At 30.5% G+C, this 15788-nt stretch overlaps 6 non-coding genes across 6 annotated transcripts; 4 read left to right on the top strand and 2 right to left on the bottom strand.

Moving 5' to 3' along the window:
* The first annotated feature begins 2800 nt into the window (after window positions 1-2800).
* Window positions 2801-2888, top strand: Trnay-gua. The gene is given in 2 exon segments: window positions 2801-2837; window positions 2853-2888. It is a non-coding gene; the product is annotated as a tRNA-Tyr (tRNA).
* A 3329-nt stretch (window positions 2889-6217) lies between these two features.
* LOC123664333 lies at window positions 6218-6336 on the top strand. Its single transcript, XR_006744818.1, has one exon. It is a non-coding gene; the product is annotated as a 5S ribosomal RNA (ribosomal RNA).
* Window positions 6337-8613: 2277 nt separating this feature from the next.
* On the bottom strand, window positions 8614-8732 carry LOC123664327. The gene has a single exon (XR_006744811.1). It is a non-coding gene; the product is annotated as a 5S ribosomal RNA (ribosomal RNA).
* Window positions 8733-9740: 1008 nt separating this feature from the next.
* Window positions 9741-9812, bottom strand: Trnah-gug. Its single transcript has one exon. It is a non-coding gene; the product is annotated as a tRNA-His (tRNA).
* Window positions 9813-12114: 2302 nt separating this feature from the next.
* LOC123664317 lies at window positions 12115-12233 on the top strand. The gene has a single exon (XR_006744806.1). It is a non-coding gene; the product is annotated as a 5S ribosomal RNA (ribosomal RNA).
* A 73-nt stretch (window positions 12234-12306) lies between these two features.
* On the top strand, window positions 12307-12425 carry LOC123664318. Its single transcript, XR_006744807.1, has one exon. It is a non-coding gene; the product is annotated as a 5S ribosomal RNA (ribosomal RNA).
* Window positions 12426-15788: the final 3363 nt, after the last annotated feature.

Raw genomic sequence — 15788 nt, 5'->3', positions numbered from 1 at the left:
AGAAACTACTGGTCCGATTTGAACAATTATTTTCAAATCGGACCAGTAGACACACTTACTACAGCTATCTGCCAGTGTAAGTCCCGTCAAAATCGGTCCAGCAGTTTCAGAGATTAGCCGGAAAAAAATAGACAGTCAGACAGATAGACTGACAGACAGACAACAATTATAAAAAATGTTATTACCGTGTTTACATACATATGTATTTAGTTTAAAGCGGTTATTTTAATATTACAAGCAGACACTCCTATTTTATTTATTTGTATAGATTTTACAGTAGATAATCTGTGCCATTTCTGTGTTCTTGCTTATTTATTTTTAACCATCGCAGCGTGATACTTCTATTAATCTTTTATATTAAGTAGATGTTTGTTAGTGAGATAGAAACTATAATATTATGAAACAATGTATCACTTTATAGAAATAATTTTAAAACTAAAGATCGAATGCTTTTATAACGACAAAGAATGCATTTGACATATATTGTAAAGACTACAAGTTAAACATTCGCATAAATTTATTATCCATTTAAATTAGAATTCAACCTGAATTTAAAGAAATATCTGCTTCTATTTGCGTCTTCCCTATTCCCGCAAAAATGCAAAACACAGAAAGCGCAATCAGCAATCCCGGCTAGATTAGTCGCCCCACTGCAATCCTAAATTAAATCCATCCCAGAAAATTGTGACAAACGCCATCCGTCATCCGACCCCTCATTTGCATGAGAAAAACTGTTGAAGAACAACTATTTATCAAATGGCAAGAGGACTTCCGGCGGCCATGACAGTAGGCGCGACGTATTTCCTCCATCTTTTCTAGGATTGTGGTGTATCCGGTGGCAAAAATTTCTACCCAATAATTTCTGGAAACGCCAAACTTTTTGATTGTAATTAAAAATAAATTATTTTGTTTTGTAGTAAAGAAAATATGGCGCTTTCTATTATTAACACATTTTATATATAACTACCTACATTATATTGACAACTGGCCAAGCAACTAGCAATAATATTTGTATATTTGCTAGGCCTTATTAAATATTCTATTGATAATTTACAACTTTACAAAATCGATTAATTATCATTAATATTTTCATCAAAATGGCACAAATAAAATATAACCTCTAAAAACCTATAAAATCCTCTAAATCGTCAAAAAACTATATCGTGGTATGTACTCGTTTATACTTAAAATAGACTACGTTTAAAAGCCGCGAGTGTCTAAGTCTAAAAAAGTTAACCTCTAAATTATTTTTATCTTATCCAGTCATCCATATTCTACAAGCGTTGATTCCTGATTGGGGAGCGATCTCCATTTAGATAATTTAGAGGTTCTCTCGCGATGAAATATACGCCTGTACAGCGCTTCTGATTGCGGCCTGATGTTGTTATCTTGATGTTCGCCATTTTGTTTTACCTGTTATCCTAATCGTTTGTGATTTGTAGCTTAGTTGCGTTTTTTTATAAGATTTACTAAAATTTAGTAAGAATGTATTGTTTACTAATATTTTTGTTGTTTGTTTCTTTATTAATAAAATTGGTTTATATTATAAATATATCATTTTGAAAGACATTAACTTATCATTATTATCATCTCTACATATAAGATTTTTTTGTTTGTTTGAAAATGCTAATCTCAGGAACTAGAAAAATTATTTTAGTATTGTTTAGCCAATTTATCAAGAAGGCCATAATAAATAATGTTTTCTTAAGTTTTTTTCTCAAATTAAAGCGAGTAAAACCGCGTGCCACATCTAGCCGTTTTATAAATTATGAATACCCCTTTTAATACGTATAAATAATAATTATAAATTGCAATACAAAACAATACTATAGAATATATAAAAACTTTATTGAAAAACTTAATTTTTTAATAAATAATTTACGAATCCATTTAGACTGCACCTTTAAATTATCTTTCAAGGACTCATTTCATGTGGGCATCATGTTCGGCGCAAACTTGTGGAGGCCTAAGTATAGCAGTGGACTGCAATAGGCTGAAATGATGATGATAATGACATTTAAATTTTCATTGAAGTTGATAATTATTACATACTAACACATCACAGCTAAAGTTAGGCTGTGGGTACTATCTTGATTTGAGGCAAGATTGTTTGCATATTATCAACATTTTGTTATTTATTTGTCTCTAATCACGTTTACCTACTGTATAAATTATCATACATAAAACTGGTACGAAAAACACGTTTTGTTATATTATTATATATAACCACGATAATTGTATTTCCCATTCGTAATTTGTGATAAAATACACATTTAAATTCAATATATGTAGGTACATAATAGCTATCTGTATGCGTCTTGGCCCGTGTAGATTACACGACTATGACTGTTCAGTTCCTTTTGTTGAAGTATAACCTATGTCAGTGACAATGTATCGTTCTCCTAGTGAAAGAATTTTTAAAATCAATCCATAAGTCTTTAAGTCTTTAAGTTAAATTAAATAAAAACTCAAATGTTTTTTTCTTTATAATCTATATTTAAAAGAAAATGAATGTTGCTAAGCGCATAACTCGAGAATGGCACTACCAAATCGGCTAATTAATTTTTTATATGTTCCTTGAGGCCCACGGAAGGTTTTGATATAATTTTTTTTAAATTACTTTTACTATTAAATTTTGACAGAACGTAGTCTGTCCGGGCAGCTAGTATTAATAAATATACATAAATACTTTAACTTCGTAAGTATGTTACGATATCTATTTACATAAGTGGAGCATACCTGTTATCGCTTGCTAACTGTAAATACTCTTGTGTAGAGAAATTTCGCAATGCCCTCTGTACCTTCGATAGCTCAGTTGGTAGAGCGGTGGACTGTAGATGTGTCAACAAGAAATCCATAGGTCGCTGGTTCAAATCCGGCTCGAAGGAGTCTTTTTGTAGTTTATTGTTTTTTTTTTTTTATTTATAAGATTTTTAGTACGCATTTTTAACACTAAGAAACAATTTTTTTCTAACAAAAAAAATTGCATAAAAACAATTTAGAAATCATAATAAACAGAATAAAAGCATAATAAACAATTAAAGACTCATTTTTTAAGAAAAAACTTTAATTAAATATATTTCAATTTACGAAGCACTCCTGAGAAACCCGCAAATAAATTAAAGAAAATTGAATACAGGGACTTAACCCTCAAATGCAATACAATTTCCGAGTCTCGGAAGCGTATTGAATCAATTACAAGAAAACTCCATTGTCGACTATGACAGAATTAATTTAAAAGACTTTTTGTAAAGCAACCTTTACTCCTGTTGGAAAGATTTTTAATTTTTAAATAAGTACAAAACTAGCTTCTTGTTTTTAAATTTATCGGCTAAGATAAATTACATTTGATTTAATTTATTTACTAAATACAAATTGTCCGAGAAAACGTGAAGAGCGCTTAGCAAGAACTATTAAATGATTTTTAAAAAAATATATCTTCTTGATTATCAAGTGATTGAAAATATGAATTGCTGTCAGCAATCCATATCTTATTCGAAATATTCGCATTTATTAACTTGTTCACTTTCGTATTCGTAAATTTAATTCATATTGTATAGACTATTATATTGATGGACGTCATTTGTATTATTTTTAACCGACTTCAATAAAAGGAGAAGGTTCGCAATTCAACTATTTTGTTTATGTGTGTAACTCAATCCTTTTTTCTGGGTTTAACGTTTTCGATTATTGTTTTTTTTTAATCGAAAGGTGGTGCTTATCATGTGATCTCATTTAAATGTAATCGAGATCTGACAAGTACTTTTTGAGTTATATCTCATAATGCGTATTTACTTGACTATCTTTTCGTCCAGCTACATTGTATTATACCTAGTAACTTTTTACTGGTTTCTACTGATTTTAATTATATTTAGTATTCTTATTTTAATCGAAAGCTGATGCTTGTTTTATCGTCCCATTTTAAATTTGACCGAGATCTGACAACTATTTTTTTAGTAATCTTTGATAAGGCGTATTAACTTAACTATTTTTTTCATCTTTCAATACTGTATTACTTGTCAATGTAACTGAAGACAATTTATTTTTATTTGCGAACAGACACAATCATTCTAAGATAAACTTTGTACGACAAGCGGGAATCTTATCGTGATCTTCTCGTGAACACAAAACGATCCTCTCAAATCTATGAACAAGACCAATTATACGCAAATGAAGTTAACCCTTTAGATGCTTTGTAGAACTTTTTAATTGCTGTTAAATCGAAAAGGGATAGCACAAAAAACGGCTTATTCCATTGTTGGTCGTGGATGTCATTAATCTATGTGGGTGGGTGCAATTTCATGCCATCGGCAATTGTTATTCGAATCTTTGTAATTCGACTAAGTTTTGTCATTGATTGTGATGGGAATTCGTGATGAATCATTTTTTGTCATTTTGTGGTATGATAATTTTTAATAGTTATAGTCATAAAAACCTTTGTCATCTCTTAGTTTTCGAACGTATTTTATAAAACACTGACACTGACACGCATACCACAGATAGGTATGTAGTTTTTGTAAGATGGCAACGAAATTGTTGCTATCTTTGTGACTTATAGGACAAGGTATACAATTGTCAAATACACCAAAACTTATAAAAAGTACTATGCTGTTTATTATTAGTGTTTGAAATTGAAATAAAAATTCGAGTAGTTATCTGCAGTGATTAAAAGATACACTAATATATAGGCGTTTATTTTATGTGTTTTGGAAATAAGCCTGACAGTAGTATAATAATATGATATTTACGGTCATTACGGACAATTTTGTATAAAAATCTAATACAAATGAACTACCTGTTTTTTGTTCACATCTATCATACAACGCTTAGGAGTAAAGTTTTTAAAGGCTTTATTGAAACGTATTGGTCAGATGTGTCCTATTCTGTACATATAAAGTGTTTGTTGTAAAAAAACTTTTATGGTTTAAAAAAATACAATTCAATTGCCCATTTCTTTATTTATATTTATCCTTTCTCTAACAATATGAAGCATCATAAAGATATTAAAGTTCGTAATTTCCATGATTGTATAATTATATTTTGGATCTATTAAAGGTGTCAAATGGTGCTATCAAAAGGTCGTTCGTTTGTCCAATTTATTTATTTATTTATTACAGTTTATATTTATTGCACTTACAGTATAAAATACAACACATAATAAACAAGCATAAATATATAACACTACAACAAATACATTAAAAAAATAACAATATATCTTATAATACGAGTATACACATTAACATAATTCTAAATACTTAAAGTAAGATTTAACAAGTTCTGACGATATTCTATGATATTCTATGATAATATTCCAATATTCTATTCCAATATTCTACTTTTTCTTAATGAAAATTGTAATAGATTTTATAAATATAGCATTTGACACAAAAATCACACACATCAGTACCCCACGCAGCAGATACAATTATTATGCATAGAAAGGGTTAGCTGGTCGAATTCGCCACGCACTCGGTATTAATATCTTGATCCATCAGCGGTGACGGGTTAAGATGAATCAGTGGCTTGATGGAAGGGTCGGCTGCTATGATGCTCAAAGTGTTAGTAAAAATGTATGAATAAATAGAAAAATATTGGTATAAGTACCTACATGAAACACAACACAAACGATTCTTATATGATAAGAAATATTAGGTTTTTTTTTTACATATTTACGTAATTTACAAAAATAAATAAGTAACAGATATTATAGTAGAAAATTTAATTATAATTTATGACATGACACTTAAAAAATTCTATATATTGATACTTACTCCAGTAAAAAACAAATTTGGTTTTATTTGTTTAGTGAAAATATTATCAGATGTTTGTTGGCATAAATGACAAATTTGCAATATCGGTAAACTTTGGGAGCCTCTCCTGCGTTTGTGATTTATTTAGACTCGCAGTTGAAGGGTTAAGTCACCATTAATTAACGGTATATGGGCGCGAGGTCGTTAAAAGAAAGGATTAAAATTGTAATTTGAAACCTTACAAAAATTCGATACGATGAGTAAATTACAAAACGTAAAAATAATTTTATTAAATAGGTTTTGCAGCTAATTGAATAGTGTAATATACATTTTTTTTTCTATTTATGATTTGTATTATCATAAAATAAATAGGTATAATATATTTAAATTTCTTTAAAGTACGTGTAAATATTATAGCAAGATTACACATTAGTGAGATTCTGAAGCTTTAAATTGCATAGAATGTTGCCAACGTCCATACCACGTTGAATACACCGGTTCTCGTCCGATCACCGAAGTTAAGCAACGTCGGGCGCGGTCAGTACTTGGATGGGTGACCGCCTGGGAACACCGCGTGACGTTGGCTTTTTTGCATTTTTTATTACATGCCGCATTGTTACTTTTAAAAAATTAGTACACATTTTTCGATAATCAGTATAAAAAATAGTTATATTTAATTACAAATGTTTAATTTGTTTCATTTTTTTCAAATGTAGGTATTTCAAATTAAACTTCGATATTAAAATTTTTTCAATAAAATAATTTTTCATTTACATGTTTAGTCATTTATCAATGAATGTTGAAATAAAATTAAGGTAAAACATTAGTTACAAATCTAAAATGTTAGCGCCTGGTCATTTTTTATAGCAATTATGCTATTCGTCGCTTACGATTTCAATAATCATAAAAAAATATTTCCAGCGCATAGAATCTTTATATTTTTATAGTAATTAGTTTATGATTTATATTATTTGTTATAGTTAGTCTTCTTTACACATATTTTTACACAGATTGCTTTTAAAAATTAAAGCAACTGTGAAAAATATCCTTACTCTAAAAATATCTATTAAGGACTAGCTGTGCCACCCCTTTTCACACGCGTTTATTACAAAAAAAAAGCTTAATAAAATGTTATATAAGTACCCTAAAGCCTTCCTCGATAAATGGACTATACAAAAAATCAACATGCAGTTCCTGAGAGCGCGTTCAAATGAACAAATTATTCAAATTTATAGTATTAGTAAAGATCGGTCATTTAAAATTAACCGGTAGGTAATAAAGTAAAATATACTCGTATACTATACAGCGTAACGACTCAAGAAACGGCACCTATTACACAAAAGTTACTTTGTAATGGAAATAACCCGTATTGTTAGTATTATTTTCATATTATGCGCTTATATTACTTTAATCGTGTACTTATATTTTACGTTATACTTATTGAGTAATTGCTACTGTTATTGCTAATAAGATAAATATTGTTTAAAATGATAACCGACTTCAATGTATATCGACAAGTAAACGAATTTTTTTTCAAGGAGCACGATGAGGAATAACACTTTTTTTTATACAACTAGGTCGGTAAACAAGCGTACAGCTCATCTGATGAAAAGCGATTACCGTAGCTTAAAGATTGACGCCTGTAACACCAGAAGCGTCGCAAGCGCGTAGCCGACCCTGCTCCCAGGAGCTCTTTACCTTATTCATCCCAGAAACACAACACTTCCTAAAAGCAGTTAATTAGCTGTGATCTTCTGTGAGGTCGAGACGCTCCAGTCGGGCTGCTCCAGATTTTGAGCAGGATACGTTCTGCGTTGCTCAATAAATTATAACTCAAAAGCATTCATCATATCTCGATCAAATTTTAAAAGAAGACGAACACAATCGAAACGCAAAAAACAGTCAAATTGAAAACCCCTCCTTTCTTCGTAGTCTGTTAATAATGATGTTTATACCCATATTTTTTTTCAACAATCACCAGAAGCTTACATAAATTAATATTGTCATATTATAACGGCGATTAGTATGCAAATGAGCTAAATTACAGTAAATTTGATTGATTAGACGTTCAATGTGCCCGCATGGTGTAAAATTCGCTCGTTAAGTGTACTTAAGCAGGATTTGACGTACGAAATGGCACTGGTAACTGATGATAGGTATAATATTATCATTAAAATATAAATTTAAAGGAACTCAAGTCTTTTTCTATTGTAGATTTGAAATTTACAATTCGTTTGTTTTTACTTAACTTCTTGATCGAAATAACTTTATTCAAAAAGGGTCCAAGGAGCACTTTCGATTCGTCATTTTACAAATTAGAACTTTAAAAATGATTATTATTTTTGTAAAATTAAGAAGAAAAGAATCGGCAAGAAACTCCGCAGTTACAATTAGTTTTTTTAAATAAACATTAAATTTACGTTGAGACGATTCCATTGATTCCGTGGAAATCACAAAATAAGTGGTGTTGAGTTTAATTATTCTGTATCTCCTATTTTTATTTTAAAACAAGCATTTCTGGATTGCAAACTTAACTTTTAATTCCGCGGATTTTACAATAATAATGGTAATGTACTTGGTAGGTTTTGCATAAAATAAATAATTAATTCTATCAATACATATATTCTTGCCTTTCAATCAAACTTTATAAATTCTCATAATACTAATAGAAAAATACAATGACGTGATTTACAATACAAGCAGATTTAATCTTTATTTCATTTCATAAAAATATTAGATGCCAGCAACATGCAGATATCGCAAAAAGATTATATTATATTTCTTGTTAATATAAACTGTGTGGATATTTTTCCAAAATCAATCACATCAAAATTTACTAAAAAATAATAATAAAAATGCAAAAAGCCAACGTCACGCGGTGTTCCCAGGCGGTCACCCATCCAAGTACTGACCGCGCCCGACGTTGCTTAACTTCGGTGATCGGACGAGAACCGGTGTATTCAACGTGGTATGGACGTTGGCGACTGTACTGACATTTTTAAGCATCTTATTCAAATTATTATGATGTCAATGTATAGTTTAGCTATATTATAGTTTTATCATTAAAATCGATAAAAGATGTTTAATACATATCAAAATAAAATATAACCTATCTTTCAAGTTGGATCAAAATACACACGGTGTGCAAAGATTAAAATCTGTTAAGTAGTTTAGGAGTCCATCGCGGACAAACAATGTGACGCATAATTTATATATTTTAAGATTATGGCGTAATAATAATTTATGTATGTATGTTTCTATGTGTGTATGTATGTATGTATGTATATACCTATATGTATATGTGTTTAAGTAAATATATTCAAACGTTTATGTCTCAATTTGTACACCTACACCGACACAATACCATCTCCTCTGCCCCTAGGTTGCCTGGAAGAGATCGCTTTTTAGCGATAAGGCCGTCCTTTGTACCTTGTGATACTCTGTTAAAATCAATCTGATATGTATTATTTCTGTATTGGTGTACAATAAAGTGTAATGTTATGTTATTTTATGTGAATTATAAATTTTTAACTAGCTGTGCCACGCAGTTAGACCCGTGTTAATTTGAGTAAAAACCGAACATTTAAATATTATAGTCTTCCTCGGCTAATGGACTATTCAGAACAAAAAAAAAATTCAATTCGAATCAGCAGTTCCTGAGATTTACCATTAACAAACAAACAAATTTTTAGCTTCATAATATTAGTATAATAGATTTTTTTAACAAATGAAATTTCCTTTTTTTTTCTAAAGAAGGAAAAATATATAATTATTAATAATTTTACAATAATAAAATTATGAATTGTGAATAATGGTTAGCGATCCAATAGCTAAGACTTCTTTTATTGACTATGCAATAATCCTTACAAATTACAATTTTGTAATATGTTTGTCATTTGTCATAGGATTTTATTGGGAACAAGAAATTGACCAAATAACTAAAAAAAAAAACAAAATAAAAAGAAGCTCCGCCGTAACAGTGTTTGACACTGCCGTGACCAGGATTCGAACCTGGGTTACTACGGCCACAACGTAGGGTCCTAACCACTAGACGATCACGGCTACCGGAGCGGTGAGAACTTAGGCGAAAATAACGATGTGTATCTTAAACGCCTTATAAACATCTATCCTTTTCATTCATTATATGTTAGAAAGAAATAGATATATCACATAAGACACTTTTCAGCGTTAATTATAATATTTAAATATTTAGGAGATATTTCGAATTATTGTTTCGTGTCAAGTAATTTCTTGATGAATAAATTTGACTGAAATTGAACTACGATGTAAAGTTTTGTGGTAAAAAATAAATAAATAAAATAACAAATAAATTAAAACAACATTTTTTTGTGCTGTTCTTACTTTATATATTAATTGCTCAATAACAAGATTTGTTTAAGTCATAAGAGTATATGATAAATAAAAAATACATTTATTAGTGATAGCTTTTGCCGTACCTATACATATTAGAAGTGATTACCTACATAAAACAAAAATAATAATCCCTATTCTAATAAATAAATCGAAAATAGGCAAACAAAAACCACAACTGACCAAAACGAGCAATTATTCAAATTAGTGACCAAATCATTTTAGTTTGTCATAAAATTGCTATCACTATTGGTAAACAAGATTTTTCTTCTTATAGTTAAAAAAATAAGGATTAATTTTGAATGTACTTTTATTTTGTGTCTATTTTCTCTATTTTCTAAATTGATGTCAAATTACAAAAGCAATTTATGACACGTGTCCAAAAGAAAATAAGTCAAATTGGTGGATGTTTGTAGACAGTAACATAGAGACAAAACTTTGTGTCTGTGTGTGTTTTTATTATATAATACTTAAATGTGTGTGATTGTAGTTAATAGCTTTTTTAGTTTTATTATTTTTTAATGAAAACAATTAATTTCATAATCTTTTCAATGTTAAATAATTAATTATTGAACTTATAATAAGGACATAATATTTTATTCTTGAAACGTTATGCTTACAACAAAATACCTACCTATGTGTTTTTAAAAATTACGAGAATTACTTACGAAATTTAATATGATTGATTTTAATTTTCAAAATTTTCGAATTAAGTTAATGCAGAAATTTTAATCTCGCGATAAGGTTTTATATCGTACTAGCAGTCCGCCGCGGCTTCGCTCGGGTAGGTATTTAAATTAATTTTTTTGAAAATATAATATAGCCTATGTCACCTGGGATAGCGTAGCTTTCGTGAAACAGTGAAAGAATTTTTCAAATCGGTTCAGTAGTGTCAGAGCCTACTCCTACTGTTTATAATATCAGTGTAGATAAATGGTATAATGACGTTATAATTATGTTGATAATAAAAGTTTTAACAGATACCTAACTTTATTTTTTTCTATGTAGGACATTTAAAATAAAACTTGTCTTTTAAAAGGTTTTTATTTTTTATTTAGTTACTCTCATACTTATTTCTTTATCTAACCTACTTTAAAAAAAGGATCCGATGACTACTTTTTGAGTAATCTTCGAGAATGCATATTTACTTCACTATATTATCGTCTAATTGTATTATACCTACTTGTCGAAACAATTGAAGTCGGTTTTTCTTTTCTTACTTTAAATGCATAAAATATAGAAAAAAAAACAAGTTCATGTTGTATAGTTTTCTATTGCTCAGGCTTTAAGTAATAAATATTCTATGAATCCTCATTATCCCTAGCGTGCTCGCGGAGTACAATTTACCCCAACAGTTTATTCAACAACATTTATTAAAGTGGTCCTTCGTTATTTTCATTATTTTGTTTTAACAATGTAACTTGTCCCAATTTTAGGTCATAGGTAAATCACTTCTTAAGAAGTAAATACTTGTTACCAATATCGATTTTAATGGGGTTAGTCCATTTATAAACGTAATAACGAAATGTTATATGCCCAAAGTTTTAATGACATATAAATATATTATATAATTGTACTGCATCATCTTTGACACATTGTTACTATACATCATTGTTACTAACACTATATGGGCTAGTCCTGAAATAAAGATTATTATTATTATTATTATTTGAACACGATTACAAGTAATGTTTTCGTGTTCATAATTTCGTATGAGTAGATAAACAAAAGTAAGCCTTATTATGATTTTATTACTTATGCAGAAATATAAAATGCAATAATTTTTAGTTATTATACAGTGCTGTTATAATATACAATAGTACTATTATTACTTAATACTTTATTGCATACAATATTTTAAATGAATTGGTTTATGCTGTAAAAGTACTAAATTTAAAGATAAAACATCTTGTTATCGTTAGTATATTTATCAATGAATAAAGTATTTGTCAATAATATTTATAGTACATAACATAATTTTACACCAGCTATCGCCAACGTCCATACCACGTTGAATACACCGGTTCTCGTCCGATCACCGAAGTTAAGCAACGTCGGGCGCGGTCAGTACTTGGATGGGTGACCGCCTGGGAACACCGCGTGACGTTGGCTTTTTGTCACTTTTTTAAATATCGTTGTTATTGTATGTAATGCGAATATGTAGTGTTATTGGAACATTATTATCGCCCACGTCCATACCACGTTGAATACACCGGTTCTCGTCCGATCACCGAAATTAAGCAACGTCGGGCGCGGTCAGTACTTGGATGGGTGACCGCCTGGGAACACCGCGTGACGTTGGCTTTTTTTGTTATTTAAAAAATAATAATAATAAATAGTCTATATTGAATACTAAAATCTATTTACAGATTATCAGTAAACTTGTTTGAAAGTACCAGTGCAGTGATGAGGCAGCCGATTGTATTTATTATTAATATCACATTTTATATTGAATTAAAAAAAGTTGCCCGCACTTTTAATAATTTTAATAACGATATTTGTATATATAACACTAAGGCGAGAGTTGCAACTATGTATGTTTGTATTTTTATTATAAGCGTCAAGTCATTTGAGACGCAAACTACTGTTATAAATAAAGCAACAAAATTTATCGAAAACCATTGCTTCTCTTTACCTATCACAGCGGGATGGTTATGGGCCAAAGTTGAGAAGCCGAAGCATTTACCAACTTAAATTTGCAGTGCAAATAATGATGTAGATATCTTACCACATAAAAAATAAGGATCATTTTACTGCATCAGTGATAGAAAACACGGAACAGATATAGCTGTTATGATATAATGTTAGTCATTTATAACGTATTGTGTTTTGATTGTAAACGTCACTGCAGACTAGTTTCGTTCGATGGATGACGTTCATATGAGACGAGGAAATGGTTATGTCTCAAGATCTGAAGCCAAGTTTGAAATGTCCAAATGGCTCGGTGTTATCGCTACGTTACTTCGGTTTATTGTCTTCGAATTCTCATCCGAGCGTGAAATGTGACGGTTATGGAGACGTCGAGAATATTTCAGATAGATTTATTCTGAATTCAAGACTTTATGGTGCTAGAAACAATGAACATTGTATTATTGTTTTTGCGCTGAGCGGGAAAAAGCTACTTGTTAAAGATATTTTTAGTGACGAACTCTGAAAAACACCATATCTTACGCAGTATTCAGCACGCCCAAATATTTTTACGCTGACTCTATGATAGCTGCCGAAAGTTTAAACCTTTTTATTTATACGTTTTGTTAGTGTAATAGAAAGATTCAGATGTGCTTAGTACAATGTTAACTTTATTTAAAAGTGTTCATTCATTGACAAAAGTAGGTACCAAAGTAGGTGCAAAAAATTACGCACAAAAAAGCGAGTGTGCTTCAGATCACACGACCGAAGTAAAACTTCTTTAGCTCCATCAAACTTATATCTCCCTCTCAACTTCCGTTCGCCTCCGATCACACTATACTATCACACTTTTCATAATGCTCTCGTAACGCATTTACCAGCTTATTCCCTAAGTCAAGCGTACGTAAAGAACCAAGTTTTATTTCAATACAATCGTGAACAACTTTCATATTTCAAACTAGTGACCCGCCCCGGCTTCGCACGGGTGCAATGCTGATACTAAATATACTACAGAATATCTTTATTTAGAGTATGAAACTAGCTTATAGCATGGTTATTAACATAATAACAACATTCAAATATGCGTCGTTAGATTACACGTTGTTACAGAATGTGTTGAAGAAATAAAGGTTCACTGCTCGTTCCCCGTAGGTGATAGCGTGATAATATGTAGCCTATACGTTGACCCGACTTCTTAATAATATTCGTGCCAAATTGGAAGTAAATCTATGCAGTACTTTTTGAGTTTATGCCGGACATACAGACAGACAAACAGACAAAAATTCTAAAAACTATATTTTTGGCTTCGGTATCGATTATAGATCGCAGACCAAGTATTCTTTTAAAAAAATATTCAATGTACAGTTTTGACTTTCATACCATTTTATTATATATGATGACATGTACGTAGGTACAAACATATAGACCGCCAATAAGCATTTGAATGCCGTTTTACATTAAAAGATCTTACCTCTGTCTTTATTGAAGATTGTACTATATTTAACGTTAATAGGCTATTACAGGATAAGATGAATACAAAGCACTTATTCTTTTCATACTAGCAATAAACAATATATGGGTATTCTATTTTTTCGCATTCGCTTGCAATTTACTAGTTAACAAAAGTGATTCCGATAAACTAGCCCTAAGTCAACCGCATAAAAAAGTTTCATAAAGATTGCGCTGGCATTATAAAACCGCGAACAAAGGATGCAATCCACAACCGTGGATTAACAATCGTATTTATTTGAGCGATTCAATTTTTGATATCGGTTGAAATTCGGCACTCTGATACTATAGAACATACACCCCTCAAAGTGAACGAAGCAAGTATCATTTTAGATCAAACACGTGATAACGGCTATAAGAACACCCCTATTATTTGATACAATAAAAGTGAAGTGTCGACATATTCCGCATTCTACTACGAAATGACTGCAAGGATGATTGACCAAGCTGATCTCAGGCTTAAAGACAATTCTAAGCCTTATGAGCTTAGTCATTAACTTCAAAACCGTGTAGCATTTCACGAGATTGATGAAAGATTTTGGGGTGACAGAATGGTCGAACCACGATATCGCTAGCAATGTAAAGGTCGGTAGGCAGGCAGATACGTACTAATGGTGATTGAGAAAAATATTGCTCTCGTACCGGTCCAAATAACTCGTGAATGTCTTCATGAATATTGAAGATATATCTCCGATATTTTATTTGATTACACTTTTACCAGTCCACAATGCTTCACCGTTAATGTGTGTCATAAAATAAACTGAGATACTTTCTTTGACAATAAATATGTACATCTGTATTGACTGACACATCATTACATAGTACAAAACAAAGACGCTTCCCGCTGTCTGTATGCTTAGATTTTTAAAAGTACGCAACGGATTTTGATGTGGTTTTCTTTAGTAAATAGAGTGATTCCAGAGAAGATTTATATGTATAATACATGCATAATATAGGAGAGAAACACTGATAGTTGTTGTAACCGTGCGATACCGGGACAGGTCGCTACTTAAATATAACTAGATTATTTTATTTTGATAACGACATATATCAAATAAAATCTCTTATTGTACATATTAGATAAACTGAACAGTTAAGTCGCTTTCAAATGAATCATTTTCTAATGCTTAGTATATTTGCTATTATACCTAATCGAGAATAAGTATAAATAAAGGTTTTGAAAATAAATGATATGTTTATACCCACGTAAATACCGTCGCAAAATTAAATTTTAATATTAGAACACAATTCATGCATGTATGACACAACACATTAATCGTTGAAGATTACCCTTGGATTATTAATATTCAGTCAACTAGCCGAAAAAGGGGTGAATACATTGGACTGGCGCGTCGCATCCAGGAACGCGTGAACAATCCGTATAATTAATACGAGGAATTATTTCTCAGAAATAACCACTGGATTTGTGAGGGTTAAGAGCCAAATTTTTGAATTAAATTTGAACGTCATCAAGTAAGTGTTTTATTATATTGTATTGTTTTTAAATAAGCTGTTAGTTTTGCTTAAGGT

This window comes from Melitaea cinxia, chromosome 21, assembly GCF_905220565.1.
Source record: "Melitaea cinxia chromosome 21, ilMelCinx1.1, whole genome shotgun sequence".
Classification (NCBI taxonomy): Eukaryota; Metazoa; Arthropoda; class Insecta; order Lepidoptera; family Nymphalidae; genus Melitaea; species Melitaea cinxia.
The sequence above is the reverse complement of the archived record's forward strand: the minus strand, read 5'-3'. Positions and strand labels throughout refer to the sequence as shown.